Below are 23,923 nucleotides of genomic sequence, written 5' to 3'. Positions count from 1 at the left end.
CTCGTAAATACATTGATAAATATGGCTGGAAATTTAATCGTTTTTAGTGTTCCCATATACAAACATGCATACCTAAAGTTATTTAAACAAAACAATTTTTACGGGGTGTTCCCTTTTCTATGTCACGCAGTACGTTCAACACATCCCTCTCAACTGAATTATAACTTTACTAGTACCCGGTCTTAACTGAGCAAAATGATTTTAGCAGATATTTTACAACACTGACAAACGGTTATTAACGACCAAGTGGAATAAATCCGATATCTGCGTATTTCGACATACCTGAAAAAAATACCGAAACGCGTCAATTTTCGATTCTGAAATTACATCTTGCAACGTAAAAATGTGATCCCTAAATTCCTCGACTCGACCTTTCCAAATGGGTGGATGGGGCGGCGAGGACCGCTGGAATGGCCAGCACGATCACCTGATCTTACTCTATTAGACTTCCGTCTATGGGAATATGTGAAGGGTGCGGTGTACAAAATGAAGCCACGCGATATAGCTGAGTAAAAAAGAACAACGCTAGCGATTAGATAGCTTACGCCTCAGCTGTTGATTAAATTTAGAAGACATTTTTATCGGCGATCAGGGTACTGCCAAAAGGTGCCAGGCATGCATTTTATCATCTCATAGTACACTGATATTGATTAATTACTGATAGCTTGCTTCTGTTAAAAGTACAGTTCATTAAAGTGCTTTGAAAGATGTGAAAAATTCAAATTATCCTCGTTTAATTAGCTGTTTGGTAATAAATTTGTCTTAAAATTAAACCTGGCGCAGGAACTTTTTCCACTCCAGGCTCCACAACTGGAAATAATCGTTTACAAATCACTTCCTTTGAGTCTTTAATTCCCTTTAAGGGAGTTCAGGTGTTAGCTTTAGGAAGGTCAGGGTTTCGCCTGCTTGGGGTTCTGTCGGTTTTGTCTGCTTTGGGTTTTGTCGGCTTTGCTTGGATGTCTTAAACGACGCTTTTAACGGTCAATGCCTTGTTTGTCCTCGTCAGGAAATGGGGGGCTAATTCTTCGCTGCTGATATAGCGAAGATTTATTTTTATGTCAACGAAAAGTGTCAAAACTCATTGTTTCTTCGCGGAGAAAGGCTCAAATAACGACCATGTTTTTCGACCTACTTTTTAAATTTATAATACGGGCGCTACATTTCATTCTTAATAAGAAGTCTATATCTGACAAAGAAATTTATCGGAGTTTTATGTAAGAACTTCGCACGTGTAGGAAATCGAACTTTGTATACCATTAGGGGCTTAATAGGATTTATTATCTGTCTGAGGGGCAAATACGCCAACTTGCAATTTTTAAAAAATATTAAAGTCATTAAAGATGAGTTTAGAACGCTTCGAAAAAACTTTCTTCGCATTAAGTCGGGCATTTCCATGAGTAAACAAGATCAGGTCAGCATGATACTCCATCATTTGCAACTTTATTTCGAAAAACAAACAAAATGGTTCCGTTCGCCATAATGGAAATCCAATAACAATTATTGGACTAATGCTGACAGGAAATACATTTCATCTTGTCAATAAATTGAAATTGATAGGATTTGTGACTAAATTGAATTGTTGGAAACATAATGGACCACATAAAAATGAGTTCAATTTAAATAATAAAATGAGCGTTCCTGGGTATTAGGTAAGAAAGGTCGCAACCCGGAGTTTAACAGTCTCGGTCAGGAATTGCTTTAATCCTGCCTTTTCCGAAAAAGCGATGGAATAATTTGAGGATGGGTCAAATTCGAGGGTTTACCCACCTTTTCGGAACCCACCCGGGTCGCTACCCATCTTTTTAGGTATAAATTCATCGTGGCAAACGAAACTACGTTTGAAAGCGGTGTAAAAGGGTCGGATATAAATGTTATCATACATTTCGAAAAAGGTTAATTTTTTTCTCGTTCAGGGAGAGCCTTATTCTCTTGGGGTACCCAAACATTCAGTTTCCTAACATATCCAATCTATTTTAGGCGATTTCCAACGCTTGGTTTTGATGGGTTTAATTTCCAACAATTTCCCGTACGGTTAATCCACGATTTGATTCTATTAATGCCTTCATTTTCGCAGTCTCGACTGTATCATACGCGTCACATGACTTTTTACATTGCGTCCTTCCTCCGCTAGACGAAACCCGTGGAAAATCTCCAATATCGCTTTCAATTTTTGAATCAATGGCAAATAAACAATTTTAGCAACAATTTGCGGCAGTTAAGCTCACTTAATGGGACGATATGCAATGGCTTTACGGACAACCAATAAGATCGCGGCTGCTTCCTACCATAAGTAACGTTAAAGGAAAGGTCATACCCCTTCTCGACACGTGCCGCTGACACGCGGCGAAGGGCGGCTTGGCCGCGACTGATTGACACGTCGATCAATTAATCAATTCGTTATCGATTTAAGACGCTTGTCATGGTTTTTTCTTTCTTCTGATCTGGTACGTTTTTGAGACGTGCGTGGGTCCGTCCGTTTTCATTCCGCTGCTCAACGAATACGTACGTTTACGCGCCGCAGTGTTCTGGCACCAGTATTGAGTCAATTCGGCCCGTTCCATCCGTCATCTCCCTATCGCACTTGATTCCGAAATGGTCATTCGTTCGAAGTCTAATTATTGAGTTGAAACTGAAAAAATTCTTGATTGAAATCATCACCCAGCTACACCAAAATTTCAATTTAAAAACTTGATTAATTAATCTGTCTGCTTTAGCCATCACCTGCATATGCACCAATTTGTAATCCCCTAAAGCGAAAATTTTAGCAACTCAATTTTAGTTGGGTAACGCCAAATAACAAATGGAACTTTCCAGTCTAATTTTATTTAGTTAGAAATTAAATTACGGTTTTAATTTAAAAACGTGCGAAGTCATTTTATTGTAAATAAATCTCTCGGGTGTTTATTTGCTCCTCGAACTATTTGCGGGCCATCATATTCGGATGTGAACCTTAAACGTAATAAATTGTTTGTGATAGGGAAACAAATCTCGGTAATATTTTATTTCAGGAAAAATAGTGCGGAGCCCTACAAATAGCCATATTTGAGAATTCCTTCACGTCGCAAGTCGCCCTTGTTAATCTTAAGAGAAATCCCTCCTTATTGTCTATTTCCCTGGAATCAGCGTGCCCTTGTTAATCTTAGCAGAAATCCCTCTTCATTGTCTAGTTCCCCGGAATCAATAGTGCATTGTATTCGCATCGAATCGTTATTTCAAGACCATTAAATTAATAAAGTGCAAGAAGAAAGTAATTGCCAACAATACCTCTATTCTTATAGTGAATTTCTCGTTTATAACAAAACCTGGCAAGGACGAACGCCTGTTTAAAAATGTACGAGCATCGTCTTGCCATTATGGCGGTTTGAAACGGAGGAAATTGCCATGAATTACAAAATAGAGCGTGTAACTTTAATACTCGGCTTAAGCTTCTCAAACAGCTCAAGACTTGAGATATAATAGATAAACCAAGGATGGAATATCGAGGGAGGTTTCATTTCCTTGTGGCTTTAATTCCTCGGGATTTATGAATACACAAAGCAATTCAGATTTAAGTTTTGGGGGATGGGAACGTACGTAGTTAAGCATTCGGTGATGACAAAGCACAGCGGTTGATACAGCAATGGTTGGTATTGTGAGCCACATCCATATCTCTTAAGACAGCAGATTTGCAGACCCTAAGAGAAACTTCGAGATTAACCTAAACTCCAAAGCGACTAGTTTGTTGCACTAATCACACGAGAACCACTTTCCTAATCGTATACAGAAAAACGTAACGTCTCTCCACATTTCTGGATAAGACGGATAATTCCGTTTGTTGCAGCGTATGTTTCAGGGCCGAAAATTAAAATGAGTATTTGGAAAATTTGTCTGGAAATAGTGATCAAACGCTCGCAAATTAAATGTCTGTCCCAGCAGAGAGAAAACTCAACTGCAAATGGTCGGAAACCGAATCCATCGGGACCTCTTGCACATATTTCTCAGTGCTTCTCAGGATCCGGAATTGTTTTCCCTTCCTTTGGGAACAGAATTTCTGATACATTAGAAATAACGTCATCGTATCGATGAACATTTAAAGCATTTTCTGAACGTAACACTTGAGGAAAATTGAAGTGGAATATAACACTGATTGAACAGGAAGCACTCGGTAATTGGTAAATAAATCTTTTGGACAAACGACTTCCCCAGGAACACGCGGCACTGCTAGTGGGTCAGAAATTCTGTACATATGGGGCCTTTTCACTCCCTCACGAATGTGTGACGGTCAGACTACCAGAGGACCGAACGAAAAGCCAGGTCAGTGTAACGAACAACAAAAGAAAGTAATTTTCCATGTTCCAGTATTGGAAAAGAGAGGTTGTTGCAATACGGTCGTCGGCCGTCCAGTGGTTTCGCGAATGCTCGACTTTCCAGGAAGCTGATACGCACCGATGCATATGCTGGAACCAAGGAAACCTCAGAGGATGGTTCGTTGGATCGTGATATTTTTTCCAAAGGAAGCCGAAATAACCCTGTTTCATAAGTAAATTGGCTTTTCCTTACGCCATAATGTTATGTACATTTAACACACAAGTAACATAATAATGATAGGGGTGGTGTAGGATAAATTATGAACGTCACGCGGCCGATACGTATATAACGTACTTGGGTTGATATATTTCCAACCTCAAATTTCATCTCCATATACTTTATTTCCTCATTAATTATCGGCCTTATACGGTTAATATCTTACTCTATTGCAAGGAAAATTTAATTTTATCGTCTTCTGGCTCATAACAGGAAAATATGGCATTTTGAAAGCAAATTTCCTGCAGGCACTGCGACCAACGAACTTGAGACCAGCTTACCTTCAGTCTCGGTTCATTGATTAAATTTGTCATGTAATTTTTCACAATAAATTGAGTAATGGAAGGAAATTCGTGTCAAGCTCATTAGTGCCACAACCTCTTAAACCATAAAGTATGACATTATCGTAAATCACCTTATGTCTACTACCAAAATTTAGGTTCCCTGAGGCAAATGGCCAGTTGAAGTTAATTTTAGAGGCAGGGAGGAGTTCTTGACCTTTTTTAACGGAATATAAATATATTTCTCCTTAGCTGCAGAAGCCTGGCGTTTCTCTCCCTTTAAGCCTAACTTCTCTCGAAATATTAGTTGCATGACTGGCACTTTAACTTCTTCAGTAAATACCTGCTTTCATAATATTAAAATGCGAGGTGGTCCATGCCCGCCTATATTTTATTAAAATCTAAAGATACACCGTCGGAGTTATAAAGTTGTTAATCACTACCGCCCCTTTGCCCAACTTAATTCTTGCAAATTTATACGGCCCGAAGCAAGTGTCTGAATTTGAGCAAATTCAATTTACCTGCCAGTATCACGCAAAGACAGAAATTTAAGGCGTGAACCACCTTTTTGTTCCTGTTTGACGTTGTTTGCGTGGGACAATACTGTTAATGAATTGCGAAGCATTCGCCAAGAATTTCCTTTTTAGCACCCGCTGATGGCCAAGTTTTCAAGAATAATTAAGTGGAGCGTTTAGCCACAGAAGCACTGCTATTTATGTAGATGTGCAGATATGGCGATTTTAACAAGTTTGAAACCAAAGTTTAATTAAATTTTTACCCTTTAAGCTATCGTAGTGGAATAGCACGAGAAAGAGCACCCTTAAGTTGGGTTGGATGCAACTGATACCCTCATAATTCTCTCGAGCTCCTTAATTCTTAAACAACTTGGGACGCTCTCGATACAACAATAAAGCCCCTTTATGATTAACTTTTCCCTTTAAGTTTAGGCTAAATTCGACTCTTAAGTTTCCTTTTCAAATGCATTTGAGTGCTTCATTTCCCAAGGCGGGAAAGCGGCTATGCATAATAATAAACGCCGCATTATTTGCGGGTGCATAAATCGTGACGTCATTTAGAGGGAAACCGTCCGCTCCTCATCGTCAAGAAAATTGATGTTTTCCCAAGATGCCTTTATGCCTTTCTTTAAATGAAGGTTATTAACTGAAACAGTATCGAAGTAATTAAGTGATGAAAGAAGCTTGCACTTTTTCCCTTGTGAATTCACGAAGAAGGATCGCTCTAGGTGTGGGCTTAATTTAAGAGCAGCTTTAAATGGCGGCAATCTATTATCGTTAGAATAATGCCGAGATAATTTGCTTTTCGGGAGGCGGGCCTAAGTCCCATAAATTGAATTTTTCAGGCGGTCGCTATTCAGGTTAGTTTCCTAAATAATGCTCGTATTATTCACGTAATTGAGGAATAAAGAAAATAAATTATTATTGGTGGCGCAAGTCTTAGGATGTAAATTGATGGCCTACCTGAACTTTGAAGCGATCGCAGACAACTGTACAGTCACTGAACCATACCCACCTGAACGGAAAAAAATTATTAAGGGCGTGTCACAGAAACACAGTGAAATTAAGGTATTTGAGCGAACGTTAAGGGGAAGGGCTCCCACTTCCATTGCCGTCAATAGGTAAATAGAATTTAAATTTACTAATTTTTTATTAAAAAAAAAAAAAAAAGTAAATTTAATTAATGCATCCTGCAAGTCGCCTCCTCAAACTCATCAGAGAAACCTGTTGGTCCTTCTACAGAAGCTAAGCAATAAACAATAATTTGAAGCTAACGATTAAGAATGTGATCCCTTTTTTGGGGATCCAGGGGTCTGGGAAGCTGGGTGTCTAGAAATACCACGAGAATCCATAATGACTACTGCAAAAAATCGTCCTCGATGCTCCTACATACTCCAAGTGCTGAATATTGAAGAGGGAAACTCAATAGACAAACACAGATCTGGAAACAGCTTTGGAATCATAAGATGCCTTTTGCTCCAGATTCCTTCAAATAAATCAAGCAGTTCCCACGTAGAGTGCATTGGACGTAAACTAGAAAATATGCTCGAGAAGACATTAAATCTCTCTAACATCCAGGAAATTCTCAGGTATGGCTGATAAGGAAGGCTTTCATATTACTGTGAAATCGGTTTAAATTTATATCATCCAAACCTTCCAATTTCAAAAAATCCAGAGGTTGCGATGTAGGCCATTGAAAATGGTGAGGTTGGGGGCAAGTTCAAAACGAAATCGGAACCGGAAATAACAAAGCTGCCTCAAGAATTCCCTGGCAATCCTACGAAATATTAATTTTTTTCATGTTATAATTATCCATTAATAACTAATTTTTGCTTCTGTAATAAGCTCTAAAAATACAATCAAAAATTCTATCAAAGAAGTGTCTCAAAGGAGACTAATTAAAGGGGTCGAGGAGGGCTTGATATAACGTTAATCAAGACCGAGAGGAAGCCCTTTTATACATTTACGATTTTTCCTCTATTGTGAGTTAATGCTGAAAGTACCCATCTTACGAGACACCATAATCTCGAATGTTTGGGATATTAAGATCATATTTCTTTATTAGCATTTAAGGTCAAGTATCGTTTGCATGTCTGCCGAGCGCAACAATTTTTCCTACGTCATCCTGTTAGTGAAAAGAAATCAAATTTTATCCTAGTTAGGATCGCTATCAATTCCCAGTTTAGCTTCAAAAATATGAAAAATCTTTAGATGAACATTAAAAACGCATTTTCAAAGCTATTAAATTCCCGCCTTCTGCGACTAAACTAGAGTGTTCTTGAGCATTGTTGAGTAAACTATTGTTACGAAAGCACAATAACATAAACCCCATAATGGTTGACACATTTCCATAATATTCTCGAGCAATTGCATTAAAACTCCCGGCAATTTCGCACAAAATCCCATATAATTTCCCGAAATACTGGTCTGGGAGAAAAATAGGTTCACTCTGAAGCCAAAAAAGGCAACAATGCCGCATTTAGGAATAGAAACTACTGGTGGTTATTCCAAACAATTTCGACATTAAATAGCAAAAACTCTTCGACCATATCGTGCCATTAAGTCATTTCGTCATTTTAATGGATAAAGCTATTAAAATAAATGCGATTCAAGCCAGCAAGGCTTATCAAATGCCGTAATTCATCACGCTCAAAGAAGGTCGCCAATGAACTCATTCCCCAGCTGATCTCAGAATGTGATTACATTTACAAACCCGAAAATCAAATTCGAGGGATCTCGTTTCTTACTTGGATGTCAATTGCTTGTCAGGCAAGGACCAGGAAATAAAATTAACGAGCAGTTAAATCCCGATAGCGTCATGCCAATGGAAATTGGAAAGTTCAAATGAAATCTCCGCAGGAGCCAACTTACGTCATAAAAATAGTCCTGTAGGGAAAAACGTTAAGGCTATGACGTAAAATTTATTAGCCGACGGGATTTATTGAGGAACATGCTGAGGCCGTGAATAAAAGGACAAGACCCTTTATGGCTCCAAGATAACTTTTTTTCACGCCGTCATAATCGAAACTATAAACTAATTTTCCTTCGATATTGCGGAAGGAGTCTCAAGAAGGAAAAGTTCCGATATATCTCGCAAGATAAAAATAATCTCGTCTCCCTTTATTTCGCTTTCTGACATCGCCTGGATATCGGAAACCGAATAAAATAAAATTAATGAAGAATGCCGTGCTTGAGTAATCGTTCGAGCGAAATTGGTTAAATTAGAGAGCCATCGAGATTAAAGAAATCATTTGATAACTGACTTGGAAAGAAGATTGTTGATGATCTTTATAGAGATTTCCTCATCCCATTCCATCATCCTCATTCCATCATCCCTTAATTGCGAAATCTCTTAACTCTCCTTAGTGAGACTATTGTTACGAAAGGCGTGGCGCTTGGGTTCTGGCACTCGAAGAGAGAAATTTGGTGAATGCGCGAGATTACCATTGAAATGCTACTTTTGAGCCTATAAATCCATTACGTGGAAGCATAGCTCTACAAAATCTACCAAGCCGTGTTCCAATGTTTACATTCGATGGAATATCCGGATTGTGACTGCCTTTGAAACGGATCTACAAAGAAACCTTAAAAGGATTTTATTCGTTCGCTATTATAGAGAATGTATAAAATTGCGCAGTCAGACTTCACTTAGCGAATACCGAATTTCCGTTGCTATTTCCCCACAATTCTAAAATTTAATATTCGATTTTAACCGCAAATTTGCAGCTTTCCTACCTCGGAAAACAAAAGATTTACTCATAGAGAGAGCATTAAAAATGCTTTTGGCCGGATAACTATGCTTGTATGCTTTTGAAATGTTTTTGAAGCCGAGGGTGTGTTCAGTACACAAAAGAGGAATGAAAATTCTGTTTTGTGTAGCCGAATTAGCTTCGCTGTAATCAGGTTTAGAATCCTATCAAATACCTCCTAGGTAATCAAGCCATCGTTGGAAAATTGAGATTAACGCGTATCATGCTGTAATTGCGTTTTGCAGCTTTAATCATGAGCGTTTATGAGTTCGATCAAAATATCCCTTCGGTGTGGCCGGACTGAGATAGTTTTGGGTTGGGAGCTATTCAGATTTTTTCTAATTCCAAAGTTTTAATTTTTACGACCGCAGGGAGCCGCGCAGTGTCGTAGAAAAGGTCATCCTCCGGGCTTTGCCGTATTTAAGAGCGTCCCGAGGGTATCCGTGTAAGGGTGTAAAAAGGGATAAAAATTTAGATGTAAAAGTCTAATAAATTTTAGATGTTTTTCGTGCGTGTCGCAGCTGAGAAACATTTTAAAAATCGCCTCCACGGCGGCTGAATAAAATTCGGAAAAAATTACCGAAAATGCCCCACGTGTACCTGCGGGAAATTACAGTGGCCACTGAGGCCGTTTTGTCATTTAAGTATTGAAGGAATTTCATATGAATTTATGCCACTGTACAGGGTGTCCCTGACACGACTGCACCCTTAACCCAAAATTCCTTAACCGAAAATATGGCGTTCGAGATAAACTTACCTACAAATAGTTTGTAATTTGGATTTCTGCGTGTGCGCCATACACTTGAACAGCATGCATCGAATCAATTCAAAGTCGACATAAAATACGAGCAGTGGCGTCTCGAAACTTTTACTTTTTGGGATGGAGATGAAAAACTGGTACAAAAGGGTTAGATGAAGAATGAAGAGATGAAGAATTATTATTAAATTATAAACACTAGAGACATAAAATTTTAAACCAAAAAACTGTGTATAGTTATACGGAACACAGTGAAATCATTAACATATATTTATTGTCACACCTCTGGCCGTGCTCGAATTGTGACAAATAACCAACTCAAAGGCATACGCGCATACCACCGTCTTTATTCAACTCGTATGCACCCTTATTATCAGGTTTTGACCCGTTAGCCAAGTCTGTAGAAGACATGCATATTATATATCTGTCCTTGTTATTTGAGCGTTACGTCCTCCTCACACTCCCTAATTCGTTACACGTAGCAAGATCCAAACTAAAAACTATGCAAAGAAATGCAGACTGTTGCATAACAACGCTGGATAAAATTTTTGTTTTAAAACAGCTTCATAAAACTTACTTTGTTATCGGCGTCTCTGTTGGGGACCAAAACCACTGTATTTTTCACGCTGAATGCAGAAATTGCAGTTCCGCCATCACTCGTGGTTTCGCCGCGAGACCTTCGACGCGAAGATTTACAGTTGTTTAAACAGTTGACAATAGGTTTGTTTACAACCGTTGTGACGTCGTTCCAGAGCTACCTTCGGCAAAAACACCAGCACAATTCCACGCGTCGAAACGATACGCAAAACAGAATTTATTAGGGCAATATGTGTAGGAACATGATTGATCGTAATGCACCGAGTGTTCTATAAAAAAAATGCACTTTAGACAGGTTTCGTGTTTAATCGTAAAAGCATTAATTTTAAGCCGCCTGTACAAGGCAGATCCAGTTTCTACGTAGGGCAAATTCATGGACCTTTCCATTGATTTGTCATTGTGCCCGCGGTTTGCCTTTGCTGTCACGTTTAACACGCCTTCATTTAATCCTTCAACACGCAAATGCGCCATTTACCATAGTTGCCCTAATTCCTGTACCAAAAAATACTGACTGATTACGCGCAACCGGACACCCTGTATATTCCATGGCCACGAAGCCATTACGATCCACCGGGTATTTCCCGAAATGCGGCGAGTTAACATTTTCCGGGGCAGAATTTGGGCACTTTTTAATTGTCTCGTCTAATTGTTAACTTGGCGGTGTCGAATATCCGCTCAAGGTATTATCATCAGGAAAGGAAAAGTCGGGTAAAAGGTGTGCTGAACTGAGGCAGTGTCTTCGGAGCTGAAGGCTACAATGTAGTTTCCGAAATTTTACCACTGCCAAATGTACCACGGCCCCAATTAAGTTATGGGAACCTCAACCTGTACTAATTCTTCTGTTTCTATTTATCGAAGTGACCTCGAACTAGAACGAGCCTCTCATACGCTTATACCGTTTAATTAGCATCAAATATTTTATTAGACCTTCAGGGACAGCTGAAACCTTTTTGACTTATTAATGCGCCCTTAGATCGCTCGCTCTCTATATTTACGTTGCATGCGATATGTCACTGCCGTTTCAGCTTTAGTCAATAAATCCTTGAAATTTTTAAAATGTCTACTTTCCTGACTCGAGGTATATTTAGATTATGGTTTCATATCAGGAATTTTTTTTTAGCATTTGCCAATAAAAAGCCCTTTGAAGAGCAAGCGACAAGGGAGAAAACGGAAAATATGGAGTAAGATTGTTTCTTAATTGTAAGCTAATGAATTTGTCAAACAGCTAAATTCCGAACGAGTTTGATGGAAGTTCACGGAGAGCAGCGAAATGCGCAAATGGTTCAAATTTTCAGATACGGTAATAAATCTGGCTTCTTGAACTAAGTGAATGGGAATAATAAATCATAGAAAATAAATTGTTCCGAGCATTTAAATGGCCAAGTGGATTTCCGTATACATATAACTGCTACGAAGTAACGATTTGTTTTTTCCGGTCAATGAAATATGTGTAGTTATTGGTCATTCGAATATCCCAAGGATAGTTGCTATCCGACAAAAATGATTTATTGATTCATATATTATTGAAGAAAACAAAACATCCAGATAATTTATTGCAATTAGAGGGGAAAAACAAGCACACAAATAAGCAAATTCAAACACTAAATTGCACCGTCGCTAAAAACGGAAACTCAATTTAATTCTATTGATGTTTATTTTCCATCAAACCCAATTGTTTATGGTTAAATGCCCCTGTCTCAGTCAACTGCAGCTTTTGAGGTGTCGGATTCTGGGCATTTTAAGGCTTTAATAAATGCTCAAAACCGTAAAAAAAAACTTTAACATCAGCAAACAAAGCAACTTTTCCAGCTACACTATTTTCCCAGGTTTTCCTTAGTTTTAACCCCACGATAGATAACTCCATAGCTCAGTAATAAATCCCGACTAATATATTACCAACTTTGCCAAAAGTGCTTTACACCACTGCTTGAAAACAATAGCAGGGCACTAAATCTGGAAAGCTATATTCGGAATGGTTTCGCAGGTACATATGAAACGTATGAAATAAATCCTCAGTTATACGTAGTACGATTCTCTATGATAAATTTTGCAGCTGAAAATCCTAGACAGTTGGCCAAACGAAGAATAATTGTACATCTCATAATTAAATGCTATAATCTCCCATAGCTTATGAATAATTCAGGAAATGCTAATGTTTTGTGTGACAATTTGAATATTGTTATTTAGCATTATTTTACATTCTTTTTTCGTTTCTGCTCAAAGCGAAACAATTAAATGCGAGCGAAATACCTACAACAATGCACCAGGCACGAAATTAAAATTCTAACTATTACATAACGGCACAGCAATTTTGAAACCGACTGAGATAACTGGTAAAATAAAGGTCCATTTAAATGTATTAGATGGAATCTGCGTTTTAGGGGATTACGTTACGTATGTGGGTGTTATTACAATGATTGCGAAGCTTAGAAATCTACCGGGTGTATTTTAAAAAACTTGCCGACCCCCAGATTTCTACGGACGCAAATTAGACTTGAGAACGCTGACGCACGTCGACTCTACAATGGAAAAAGAAGACGAAGAATAAAGACAGATTTCACACGCCGATCGGCAACATTCCAGGGGCTGCGAACCCTTCGTTTTTTAAACGGAGGACGTGGGCTAAGTGACACCCCATTTCAAAAACAACCGCGCCAAAATTTTGGTTTTTCACTCAAATTTTGTTGAAAAAACGAGTTATTCCGTGAAATTGTCAAAAGCAGAACAAACAAGAAAGGCCGCCCAATGCTGGATGGGATATAGTAGATTTCCAACAGTATTATCCCCCTCCACAGTATGTCTTACCGGTTCGACAGTTTTTTGACAATAATTTTCCTGATAGACGCCCGCTCTTAAAAAAAAAAAGAAACAAAGGGGTGGCCACCCCTATGATACTGTCGACCGAACATAATAACATTCTTCGTTCTTCATCCTCCCCCTGGATTCTAAGGCCGGCGTGTCTCAACATGTTTATCTCAAGTTTACACTTGTAGAAATAGGGGGGCGGCAGGGTTTTTAAAACACACGCAGATACATGGAAATTGTGTAGTTTGAATGAAGATAGTGTAGGGTTGTAACACCAAGCCGCGGTTTAGTTCACCATCGGCGCTTTCTTGAACTGATGCATCGGTTCTTTTCGTTTTACAACGCCGCGTCCCCATCCTTGAAGATATTGTGAATTAAAGTAACGACCCTCTGGACATCTGGCGCCCAGATGTGACCAAGCGGAGGTGAGAAACCCAGGTAGTAATCAGGGTAGTTGGTAGGAGTGAGAAGCGGACCCGGGCAGTCCCAAAAACACTCACTGAGATGAGACAAGCCTCGCTCCGCTCCGTTCTTCTATTTTGGTTAACACACAGTTATAGCTTTGTGACTGTGATTCCTTTCGTAGATATAACCACCGCCACCACACATTTACTCTGGTATTGGAATTTGATATCGCATCGAATTCCGATGCTACAATAATGAGATCTCAATTCCTGAGAGATTTGAATTAATAATGAATTGGAATTATAATCAGGTAAATTCTGGTTAGACTTGCAGAAACGTGGAGAGACACAGATCTAAGTGAACAAAGGAAACCGCGGCTGTCCCTCATAGTAACGGGCCCCAAACGTTCTTAATCAAATAACTAAATGTAACATTATTTTACTCGCACGTAAAACATTAACAAATATCATTTGCGTGTCAAAAGTTGTACGTTCCAAGGGCTGAAAAAACGACTACCTTCTTAACCCATTAAAAACCCTCTACTTCTCATCGGGCGTCAAATTTCAGCTGCGAGCGTAATCTTCTTCTTTTAGCCGTTTACACGTAAATAATTATTTTACTACCGGCATCATCAGTTGTATTATCTCTTGCTAAAGTTTACCCGAAGTTTCCAGATGACTGGAGGCATCAATAGCTAGCAAATACACAATGCGACTCTGCCGAACTTTACATACATATTTCTACTTTATTCAGCCTCGAGTAGAGAACTTTGAAATTTGGGTAGAATTCTATACATCAAATCCCATGAAATATTCAACAGATATAAATATATTATCTCTTCATTGTAAATATTGTTGTTTTTCGAGATGCCTTATTCCGTTGGCGAAGAAAACCATAGATTTTAGAGCTCGATTGACTCTTTTATGACGGAATGAGACCAAAAGTGGCAAACATTTCCTTAAAAAAAAAATCTATTAAACGCTCTATTGACGACGACCGCTTATCCTCTTACCAAAAACTGCCTGGCTTTGCAGTTTATTTTTTAAACGCCATCTGAGGACGAAGGGACAAAAACTTCGATAGGAAGCCCTTATAACCGTTATTAATTAGATTTTCCTCTCCCAGGATTTCTTTTGCACCGTTCCAAGTGATTTTTCACTTTGATAAGAGACACAATTTAAGTTAATGTTTAGGTAATGAAATGGGGTTGCTTTTTAGCAGACCAAAAGGGAGTAAAAAGTTACAGGAATTTGTAAGGAGGAGTGTCGTTCGGAGGAAAGTTCGTGCTGCTTAAAAAATTTTCAATTATAAAAATATAATATTAATGCCTCTTGAACGACCCACTCAGAATGTGGCAGAGCTATGTTCGATGTGAGATATGTCTGAGAGCAATTCGCTCAGAATTACTAAAAGTAAATTGAAGTAAAATAAGGAATGTGCATATTCCACGCTATCCAATATTACTTCCCTCAATGCTAAGGCGCCTTCCTTTCCCCGAATCCAGCGAGAAAGTACTCGAATATGGAAATGTGCTCCCTTTTGATTACCATACGCCCTGATTTGCCCTTCAGAGGAATGTATATTCAGTCTAAATCATTTAACACTCAACAGCGATTTTTTGTGAACATAGATTTTTTTTTAACTGACGAAAAGTTATAAGTTCCTATTGAGCTGGGAACTTTCGCACGTACGTGAAATCATCATGTACAATGATGAGGTTTGATTCGCTACAGGACGACGCAAACAGCGTTTTTATTGTGAGGAATTTTTTGCACCGACTTCGTCAGTCCTGTTTGTTTTTTTTATTGAGTTCTACACGTGACTCTAATCTACGATGCATACTAGTCATGTGCCTGCAATCAAAACTGCGCTCTATGATTACTGAACTTGTTGATTGCCGCCGTAGTTTATTCCGATCACCAACCATTCGGCATGTTATCCAAGTAGTGAAGTCTATTTGAAGACTCCATCCTGTGCTGTGCTGCTTATCTCTAGTTTGAGAAATTAAATTTCCTCAAGAATAAAACCATCAAGCATCACTTACTCTTACACAAATTGATTTTCTATAACCAGCGAGCAGGGAAATTTGACCTTATTCGTTCGGTGGACAGAGAAAAGGACGAGACAAAAAACCGAACTTTTCGCTCTTGGAATAGTTCCAAACCATCGGAACTCAGGAAAGGCTTTTTCAATCTTTCGCCAAATGGATTGCCAAATTGTCCCCTTAAATTACTCTGAACGTTATTTGCATAAACACTCCCAGAATAAAATAAACCCCCTTCTTTGTTTACTCAATTTAGTCGTGCATTCTTCGCTTAAAAATTAGTGCAGGCAGCGTTTTAATTAAAAACACTTCAAGAAGTATTTCTTGCAAGTGATTGTTGTGTCACAAAGCATTTCCACACCTTAATTGTTACCATCAGTGCAGAATCCTAAACTGGCACAAAGAAACTTAATTAAAACTTTGCGTTGGAAATTGCACCGAACTCATCACTTATGGACGGTCTGGACACAAAAGCCAATATAGTAGCTTGAGCTCTAGGGACTTATAGACGACCATTAAAGATCGACCCAGTAGTTTTACTTGTTCGAAGCTCTGGAATAACTTATATAAAATACGTGACTGACATACGTGGATTCAGCAGTAAAGCTTTTGTTGCCAGCAACGAATTTGCTTTGAAAAGTGGGGAGCAATATTTTGATACACATTTAATTTCCGAGCATGTCTATGAAGTAGGGAGATTGTTTATGTTCCGGGAAGTAAAGTTATGCCATGTTTGTAAATAATATCTTTATTGGATGTTTTGATATTCGACAGGTGAATATTCTATTTAGTCAAAAATCCGTGTTAAACGGGAGCAGGGAGAAGATGGGAGAATCGCCGCAGTGGTAAAATGATATGTAAATATATCTTTTACCCTCAGCCAATAATACTGCAGCCCTCTCGATCGGAACGAGTGACCAAATGGGTTTAATTTCAGCACTAATTACGAAATCAATGCAATTTTCTAACTCGGCAAACAAGTAAAACCAAACCGAAATTGTTGCGGCAATTTTACACATTTCTTGATCATCATTTTTCAGCATTTATTTGTCAAGTAAAATATTATTTTAAAACGTTTTGACTGCCGCCAAGATCTAAAGGCAGACCGCACCTTCCAAAAACTGATTACGTGCCAAAAATCCTTTATTACGTTGTCAGTTCTCCTTTTACTCCGTGAGGAACTATTATCCAGCAAACGGGGTGGTCCCCGCGAAAGGGGGAAGAACGAACAAAACTTACTAAAAGCAGACGGCTGCTGGTTCATCGATAGCTTCAAAACCTCTGAGAGAGGTAGAACCGATAACAAATAAAAGGTCTGGAAATTAAAGGCAACTCTGAAAACGCTGGAACACTCGTATAATCGAGGTATTGGTCAGGCTCGCGATTTCCATACAAATTACTATCCAGATGAAGTTGTTCCGTACATTGATCTAGCGGTTTTTAAGTAATTAAATTGACTAGATGAACTGGGATGGGTGTGCAGGGTTCGCCCTTGGGAGCCGACACAATCCGCATGTGGAAAATGGCGAGTTTAATGTATTTTTGAAGTTTGCATTTTTGTTTTGGAAACAGTGTGAAAAACCGAACGGATCGATCGAAATTAAAATTTGAGCAACTTGGTCGTAAGTAGGCATGCTGATGTATCCGTTACCGAAAAAGTACAAAGCAGATTAGAGTGTTCTTCGATTTACTCAGAAAGCATTCATTCTTTATACCTAAGATGCATGTATATCCTAATTTCTTCTACCAATCTAATGGTGCAAAAATAATTTTAGGAAGCTTTTTGAAAAGATGACTTTTTGGAATTTTAAAATTCTAAACCGCAATAATTTTTTCCAACAACTTTTCCAAATATATTTCTCAATTCTTAATTACATAAAAAAAACTCGTTAGCTTCCCAGTGTTTTAAAATTGATTTCGTCGATTCATATCAAAGAGCTTTGTGGACAATGGAGTTGTAGTAAAGCTCTAGGAGTGCCGAAAAAATCGTCAAAATCAAAATAAATCAAGAACAGTTGCGAATCGGTCCTGCGCAGCATTATGAAATTCACGTTCCTTTTCGGCAAAAAACTACTTTCAGTTAAAAAAAAAAAACTGCCACGTCCCATTAAAAAACAAAGGAATAACAGTCGGTTTCCGGTCTAACCGGAAGTCGTGTCGGGTGGTAAATATTTTCACAACGTCAAGTTTTTCCCACAAATCAAAACAACAAATTTCAAAAACATTTGCAATTTTCCATGTACGAATCCGTGGCAGCTCCCACACGAGTGTCCTGTTGAGGCACAATAGATAAATTCAAAGGAGGTTCGAATCTGATGTCCCGTCACTCAAGAAATCTAATCTACAATCGCATTAGAAATATTGAACACCGTCAGGATGACGAAACTCGGGCGTTCCGAACTGCCTCAAACTCCCAATTAAATCCCTACCGTGAACAATACATCACCCACAAATCATCGCGCTATTCAGAATTGATAAACTAAACTCCAGCCTAGCAGCCGGCTAAAACTTTGAGTCAGCAGCCATCAGCAAGCCATTAAGCTACGAGACATTTGAATTTATCTTAATGAAAACCGCCATAATTCATAAGAGTGTCGCCAGTGCCATTTGGAACTTTCCAAGTGGCTTTTAGGTGTACAAATACATTATCCCACGGTAACGAGCAGGATAGACATCTGCCACCCCGGTTAACCGTTGATGTTAAGGGAGCTCGGATACTTAGGTAAAATAGCTCCCGCGAATTCATAATCGATATCCAATTAAGGAGTATACGGCTCACGGTAAATACATGATAAATAGCTGTTGTAAAATCGGCGAAAAAGGGTTTTGCGATTAAGGTACTTACCCAGTTTTAATGGCGCTCCATGGGAGGAAATTAAGAGAAAATTCCCCATAAGGATTGCTCCACATTCTACGACAGGGATTAAAGGTTTAGCTACCTCGCACCACTTTAAGGCCTCTAAATTGTTTTTTTTTATTTTACAGGATTTTACACTCAATAAAAATTGGCTAATTCATGGAAAAAATATATATATTTTTTTAAGTGTTAAGGGCGCATTTCGTGCCGTAGTCACGCACTATAGAATTTACATATTCGAGAACGTCCCAGTTGAATTCAGGGAAAGAAAAGCGACGTGGTATTATACAATAATAATGGATGCCAAGGAACAAGAACAATTTTCATAATATTTTATATGTTACCAAAGGAGCAGTGTTTATCTTAGAGCCGGTCTAGATGCAATAACAATATGGTTTCTACTCTACTATTCTCAGGAATTTCGAAGGCTTATCCTATGGGGTTTGTAAAAATAGCGCGACACGGCAGCAACATTTTTTACGTTTCTTTTCCAGGACTCAGAGAAATAAAATGCTTCCATGATATTCCGTACATGAATTCGATATTACCCCAACTTCCATCGGGTCTGATAATGCGATAACTTTAAATCGATGAGGGTCAGAGTATTATAAATTCTGATTCACCTGCGGGAAACTCTCAGTCGCACGTTATCTGATTATTTTCATCCTGGAAGATTGGCCCTTGAAAAGATCTGGATTAGAAGAAAGGCGATATTGAAGTTAGAGATATTTTTGCGGTTTCTAATAAAGTCCGTAATAATCGTCTTAAAAGGACTTGCTGTAGATGAAGTTCTAAATAGAATGGACACTCAATATCAGTTTATTGGCGAATTTTCAGATTTCTGTTTTAAGACGGATTTATGAGCGAGGAGATCCTGGAAGACAGTAAATGTTTTCTTTTACTTTAAAAGAAATATCGTGATTTTCCTGTCTCAACCAAAACACAGAGAAATTTGGTAGCTTCATCAGAGCCTAGAGGGTTTCAAGATCCCGAAACTACTAAAAGTTTTAAAAGCAAAAAAACTAAAAAGGAATTTCATTAGACCTAGCTTCCTCTACATTAAATACCTGCATTCGGTCTTCAATCCATTAAAAGGCTTTTTACTGCTGCATACCTCTAAATGGCTATAGCTCCATCGGTTTTATGTATACCTTAAATTCTAGTTTTAACCCCGTTTTACACAAATTCAATGCTCAGTTTTGCATAAGCTCTAAAGAAATTTAAATTACATCCAGCTTGGGGCAGAATGATGGCCAGAATGACTCACCAGCGACTACTTAATTTGTTTTACTCCATTTGGCACGTCTGCGTAAACCGTTAATTAAACGGAAAACGAGATAGAGCGGAACGCATCCATGGGCTGTGAAATTTATAAAGCATTATGCTTATCCGGGAATAAATTGTTAAATATTCATGACCGGGAAAGGGTCAGACTTAAACGATGCTCCAGAGAATCCGTTAGCCTCTATGATCAGGATAGAAGGTACGTGCTGGAAACGAGGAGGTAATTTGAGGCGTGCTGGGGATGGTTTTTGGTTAAGGACCCATGCGTTAAGCTCAGAATCCTATATTTCCTATCTAAGAAGCTGTCGGATTTGAGTATATAACATTGTACATCATCTAATAGAAACTGCTAAGGGAATGAACAATGCATGTATCCCTTAGGGTAAAAACATAATAAAACGTCGCCCCTCGTCGGGCACCTCACCGTCCGCTGATGGTAAATGAACTGAAGTTCTTCATCGAACGTCTCACCTCGCACCGCACAGCGGCGAAGCGCGTGCAACTTGCTCTGTGATTGGTTCCCTCAACTCCCACTCCCTCCATGAACGGTGCATGATGCGTTTAATCAGCAGTAGTCCGTATGTTCGTTCCGATGGGAGGACCCAATGTACGTCGAAGGCAGACAAACCTAATATTTGATGCTGCTTAAGACACCAAACCGAACTTAAAATGAACAAAGCATAATTATTAATAACAGCTGTATCAAGGTATTTGACAAGTCACTATCATTAGTCGAATCAGACAACATTTTTACTACCTCTCTGTGGGTAAGAAACAAGACAAATTAATTACGGTCAGCGGCGAGGTGAATGGCGCGGTGAACGTCGCGATGCGCGCCGAGGGGATTTCACTATGTTTCTATCCTTAGAGCGAGCAGCCCTGTAAAATCCTCAGTGCTTGTCACCTTTGCGAAATAAAATGAGAAGATCTAATCAAAAATGGGCATTTCATATATGGTTCAATCACGTAAGTTTTTATTCGCGTCATAAAATGTAACAATTGAGAGTCGCCTTGAGTAAAATGACAAGTCGCATAAATTTAATACGCTAAAAAAGGATAAAGATATATTTGGATGTCTAACCATAACCCTATTTTGTTGCACAGTTGCCGCGTGATTTGTTGACGTTTTGGTTTAATTTTTGGCGGGAAAAATGTGTTCTTTTGAGAATTAAAATTATGCTCGTGGTTATTTATTATTGGTGTTGTTATTACTATTGGTATAGTGCCCAAGTTCCTAAGTAATCGGCATAAAAAGCTTGTAGCGTCCCTCAACGACTATTTTGAAGGAGAACTGGAAAATAATGAGCCCTTATTACTATTGAATTCAGTTAAATAGGTAAACTAAATTTTAATATTTCGGAATTGAGTGTTATAGACTCTTGTTTTATTTAGCGTGTTTCGAATGCATTGAACTTGAGTTTGCCTGCTGTAAGTATGGTATCAGAGGCATTGAAAAATGTGAGCGACATTCGCCCAAGAAAGTCGAAGGAGAAAGAAACCAGTGGCTGACGGATCATTGTTGCATGTTAGTGCTATCCGCAACGAAATTTATGGTATATATGAAAATCGCAAGTACTTAATGATCGTTTTTGTTCACTGATAATGATAATTATTTGTTCTGGATCTAACGACACTGTAAAATAATTCTAAATACCAATAGCGTCGCAACATTAGCTGAGAAATTCCTCCTTCGTATTAATTTTGAAACGATGAGACACCACTGCTGATATGAAGTCTGTGACGTGCATAAAAAATTACGCCACTTCAACCATAGATTAGTAATGCCCACACCAAAAAGCTTTTACTGGAATGGATGGATCAGTTAATGTTTGTGGACACTCGCTCAATATTCAATACCAGTGATTGAATGATTCAATTTAGTTAGGATTAATTAAAAATATCTTTTCGTTAAAAAATGATATTCCGTTCAATTGAAATGAAAAATAGAAAGCTAACTAACAGGTAGTGATTTGCAAATATGGGACAGCAAGAGGCCACGGATAATACTGATCACCACTGATAATAGGAATAAATTAATTTTCTCGCGGGAATTATAATAAGCCATTAAATTAATGATTTTTTAACCTTCCTAATTTCAGACAACAATATGACATTATTACACGTTTACTGGTTTCTATGTGAACGAACGAGATTAAATTATTAATTGTTTAGTAAATTTTGTCCACCTTATGCGTGCACGCAGCAATTAAGCGATAGATTCCTGCTGATAACCTTGATCATATCTGCAACAAATGAATGATGATTTTTCGAAAGTAATCATCTTCTCTGACGATGCGCATTTCTGACTTGGTGGCTGTGTCGGCGGACAAAATCGTGACATATGGAGAGTTGAGAATCCAAGAGTGATCAACATCTCCTGCACCCACCACGAGTCACCGTGCGGTGTGTCTTCTTGCGGCCACAGTCAACGGCTAACGTTCCTGTCAGATGATAAACAACTATTTCTGAACTCAAATTAGTGCAATGGATCTCACACACGCGTGGCGTCAACAGGACGGCACGACCTGCCGCACAGCAAGCGAAACAATGAGATTTTTGAAGACAAACTTTCAAGGGAGAGTTATTGTGCGCCTCGATGGTGTTATGTGGCCTACACGATCGTGCGATTTGACGCCGTTGGATTTTTCCTTCGGTCTTTTTTTTTCGAGAGAGGGCGTTTGCCGATAATCTAAGAATAATTATCGAACTAAAAGACGAGACTTAACGCGCCATTGATGAAAGTGAGCCGCCACTACACGGAAGTGTTATCGAAAATTCGATCAAAAGAATCAACCAGTGCCACAGGTCACGAACGGGACATTTATCGGATATTTTATCCCATCAATAACCTACACGTCCATACTCTGTAATATAATAAAAATATCTGAGCTTTCCAAATAAACCTTGCGCTTTTTCAATTTTTAATGTCACCGCCCTGGGTGGGACACCCTATATATTCACAACGTTTTATTAAATAGAAATGCCTCTCCCATCAAACTGGCCATATTTTCGATCCAAATATTTAGTGAGTGGTCTCCAAATTTTATATCTATTTAAAGAGGATTTTTTATATATATAAATAGAGGCCATGTCTCATTGCCAGGCCACGTGGCATCCTTATCCGTTAGTATGCATAATCCAAACACCGAGAGCATCTTTTGCAATTTTGGATAATATGGAGCTTCAATCTCGTGACTCAATATTTACCTTAAATTTCTCTGACCTCCCTGTTCGAAATCCGCCACATGTATCGTCGAATAGAGCCTTTGAAACGATTTTTACTGCGAAATTGCTTTGCCACGAAAATGTTTGGTTTTTACGTGTGTACTTTGTTACTCTATTTCCCCCAAAAAAATAAGAATATTTATACACACCGAAATTGCCTTTTTTCACATTAGTGTAATGCTCATTATTTTGGAAGAAAGACCAACAATTCGCTCTCGTTTCGCCCACAGCTATCTGCCATCTAATTTTTTGTCTTTTTTATAGTAGAGCGAGGCAGACTACTTGCCTTTTTACCTATCAAAACAATTTCCCACGCGTGTTTCAAAATAGGCATATTTCCACTGAATAAACATATATATCTTTGGATATGCCTGAGTTATCCACATTTCCTCCTTTTCCGATATTCCCGTGGCGAGCTGTAACCTTCCACATAAATCAGCGTAAAACATATCTGACCTGAAAAGCGCATACGTTTATCATACATGTAAATCATATCTTGAGTTTTTCAGCGATCGGTTTCTAAAGTTCGGTCATTAGTCAAGTTTGCGATTACAAGTGAATAAGTAGCTGAAGCTGTGAAGACAGGAGCTGGAGTCAGGGAATTGATAAATTGCCATATCGCACATCCCGCTTAAAATCGTCGATACTCAAAGACATATTTTTTGTATTTCCAAAGTCTCGAAAGCCTTCTTTGCCTATTTTAGCTTGGCAGCCGAACGTTCAGTATTGAAAAATTGTATAGAAATTTGAACTTCACAGGTGTAGTCGAGTCAGAATGTGGCTGTTTCGTTTTTTAATCCGCCTTTTCGGTTTTTTCCAAAATGTCTCAAAGGCCTAAATA

General features: G+C 38.5%; 1 protein-coding gene across 1 annotated transcript in view; it reads right to left on the bottom strand.

The window, feature by feature from the left end:
• GABA-B-R1 (gamma-aminobutyric acid type B receptor subunit 1) overlaps positions 1-23,923 on the bottom strand; it is a 101,002-nt gene that overhangs the window by 75,539 nt on the left and 1,540 nt on the right. The window lies entirely within an intron of this gene.

The sequence above is a fragment of the Euwallacea fornicatus genome, chromosome 5 (assembly GCF_040115645.1).
Source record: "Euwallacea fornicatus isolate EFF26 chromosome 5, ASM4011564v1, whole genome shotgun sequence".
Classification (NCBI taxonomy): Eukaryota; Metazoa; Arthropoda; class Insecta; order Coleoptera; family Curculionidae; genus Euwallacea; species Euwallacea fornicatus.
This window is presented reverse-complemented; position numbering and strand designations above follow the sequence as displayed.